Below are 3,666 nucleotides of genomic sequence, written 5' to 3'. Positions count from 1 at the left end.
TAAATGGGCACAAGACGTTGGACATAATATAATGATGGCTGACTGGGAACAGTTATGGACCACAGGTATGAAGTTTACGGCATGCAATGCCTTAAGAGAGAATATTATGAAAATGGTATACAGGTGGTACATAACCCCAGTCAAGCTTGCAAAAATCTACCATTTGCCCGATAACAAATGTTGGAAATGTAAAGAAACTGAAGGTACATTCTTTCACCTTTGGTGGACGTGCCCAAGGATTAAGGCTTTCTGGGAGATGATATATAATGAATTGAAAAAGGTATTTAAATATACCTTCTTGAAGAAACCAGAGGCCTTTCTCCTGGGCATAGTCGGCCAATCGGTGTTAAAGAAGGACAGAACTTTCTTTATGTATGCTACAACAGCAGCAAGAATACTTATTGCGAAGTATTGGAAGACACAAGACTTACCCACTCTGGAAGAATGGCAGATGAAAATGATGGACTACATGGAATTGGCGGAAATGACTGGCAGAATCTGAGACCAGGGAGAAGAGTCGGTGGAAGAAGATTGGAAGAAATTTAAAGACTATTTACAGAAATATTGCAAAATTAATGAATGTTAGAATGATGTTTGATTGAAGTTAAGTGGTTTCTAGCTGTAATGATATAAAAGAATATGAAAAAAATGGATTTTTAATAGGTAAAAATTTAATGCTACAATATATTAAGATTAAAGATCAGGATAATAAGGAGGGAAAGAAATTGCTGAATTAACTAATTGAATTGGAACACAAAAAAGGGAGGTATGAGGAGGTCAGGGAAATAAGGATATGAATGTAAGGTATGGAAAGATTGATTCATTATTTTTCTTTTTTTTCTTTTCCTTTGTAAGTGTTTTTACTTTTTTATTCTGTATTTTGTATTTTACATTTTTCTTGTATTTTTATTTTTGTTTCTTTATTCTTGTATTTCTTGTTTTTATGTAATTCTTTTCTCTGAAATTTTAATAAATATCATTTTTAAAAAAGGAAATGTTTATAGAAAACTTGAATCTTACAAAAAATTATTGACTAGAATCTGTCTCTAGTTGCTTCCACAGCAGCGCTGCTAAAAGAATTAAAGCAGATGTTCCACATGGCACTTTAAGATCACAGTATGTTTCAAATCAATGAGCATGGACTATGCAGAAGTTCCCTAGTCCAATCCCAGGCACCTCCAGGCAGGGCTTGGAATAAATGTCTAAATGAGACCATGGAGAGCTGAGAACAGGAAAAGCAAGGTGATTTCTCCCACTCCAGATAGGTTCATTCTCAGGGCAAGTATAGAGATAACCAGTGAAGCTCACCACAAAATGCTGAACGAATAGTATTTTTATCTAAACAGATGACTATATATATATATTTTGTTTTTCTCAAACAAAATCTGTTCCGAGTGTCAACAGAAACCCTGCCCCACTCTTGAAGGAGAAGTTACAGTTGTCTTTTTAAAGAGACAGCAGCTCACAGCTCCAGTGTCACATGAGTCGGGTTCCACTTGCATAACAGAACTTGCCCCTTCCTTCCCCTAGTAGCCCTCTGTGCTCCCTCAAATCTGCAGCTGAGGGTATCTCAACCCTGGCCAGAATGGATCAAACAGAGGACTGCTGGGGGTGGGGAGATAGTTGGAGAGTTGGAAAGAACTCAAAGTGTTAAGTTGTGAGTGAACATATCAGACGACACAGCGATTCTTCAAACAGCTCTTGTTTATTCACAGGCCAGAACAGAACTGAACTGAAGGGTTCAGCCAGCCTGCTTATATAGAGCTCCACTAGAACGCAACAGTAACCATTTTCTGTAACTATCCAATCACTGAAAGTCACTTTCAATCCCTTATTTGCATATGTGGACCTGAGTAAAAACTATGTACAGTATCCCCCTGCTGGCCCAGGGTGAGAACTTCAGTACATAACACAAAGGGTCCTCTAGTCCAGGGGTCTGCAACCTTTAAGACAAAAAGAGCCACTTGGACCCGTTTCCAAAGAAAAAAAAACTGGGAGCCGCAAAACTCGTCATCATAAAAATAACTTTTTTGTCACTTTTTTATTATTTCTTTGTTTGACCCCTCAGAATTACTCCTCATAGAAATAAATGTTAAATTAACAAGTTACCTTTTTGTGTGTGTGTTCTTCACTCCCCTTCAAAACAGTGACCAGCGTACATGCCCCCTTTCAATGCAGTGACCAGCGTACATGCCCCTTACAATGTAGCGGGCGGGCGGGAAGGTGACGTCGGAACGGTGCGTGACTAACGCACGCACCGCCCCCATGCGATGTCACAGCCAGTACAGCGCCCACCGCAGTGGGGAGTGTTGGGGAGCACAATGCGCCTCCTCCCCTCGCTAATATCCGCCCCGGAGCCACAGCAAAGGTGTAAAAGAGCCACATGCGGCTCCGGAGCCACAGGTTGCAGACCCCTGCTCTAGTCCAACTCTATGCAATGCACAGAAAGACGGCTGGATACAACCCAGTAAGATGACAACAACACGTTAAAATAAAATCTCATGTACTTATGTTATTTTTGTATCAGATGTTAGAGGAAGTCTAGTACCTCTGGTGAGGGACACGTCATCCTCTAGTTTCCAGGCACAATTCAAAGTGCTGGTTTTGACCTATAAAGCCTTAAATGGCTCAGGACTGCAATACTTGCCTCTCTCCATATAAACCATCCCAGACTCTGCATTCATCATCAGAGGCCCTTCTTCCTCGATGTGAGGTCTGGAGGGTAGCAGCACAATAACAGGTCTTCTCTGTAGTGGCTCCCTGTTCATTGAATGCTCCCTTCCAGGGAGGTTTGCCTGGCCCCTTCATTATATATATTTTAGGCGCCAGGCAAAAACATTCCTCTTCAACCAGGCCTTTGACAGAACAATATTATACAGTGGTGCCCCGCAAGACGAATGCCTCGCAAGACGGGAAACTCGCTAGACAAAAGAGTTTTCCGTTTTGGAGGTGCTTCGCAAAACGAATCTCCTATGGGCTTGCTTCGCAAGACGACAATGTCTTGCGAGTTCCTGCGGGGTTTTTTCCCCCTCCCCCCTTTTTCTAAGCCGCTAAGCCGCTTATCAGCTGATCCAATAAGCCGCTAAAAGCCGCTAATAGCGCTAATCCGCTAATCCGTCAATGGGCTTGCTTCGCAAGATGAAAAAACCGCTAGACGAAGAGAATCACAGAACAGATTCTTTTCGTCTTGCGAGGCACCACTGTACAACCTTTTAAAATTTGTGTGTGGGAAGGTGGTGCTTATTATTTTGCGGTTTTGCTTTACTTATTTACTTGTTTTTGTTCTGTATTTTATTTTGTGAACTGTCCTGAGATCTTATGATGAAGTGTGGTATATAAATCTAATAACTAAATATTAGTTTGTTGACATTTGGTCCCCACCCTGCGCTCAGCTCTCACCTGTGGCTACTAGTAGCTGCCAGCATGTGACAGCAGCTACACCCTGGGAAATCGTCCAAGAATCATTGCTTATTTAATCGTTACACACTTTGATGGTATGTACAACCTCTGTATCTTCTAATGCTTGATAATGCTTAATAATGTATGAATTCTATATTTTTTAGTCATGATATAACAGATTTATATTTGTGATTTCTACATGTGAAATAGTAATCATTGTATTATCAAGTGTCTATATTTATATTATATAGAACTATTAACAGATGA

The sequence above is a fragment of the Podarcis bocagei genome (assembly GCF_964188305.1).
Source record: "Podarcis bocagei genome assembly, chromosome: 1".
NCBI classification, from domain to species: domain Eukaryota; kingdom Metazoa; phylum Chordata; class Lepidosauria; order Squamata; family Lacertidae; genus Podarcis; species Podarcis bocagei.
This window is presented reverse-complemented; position numbering follows the sequence as displayed.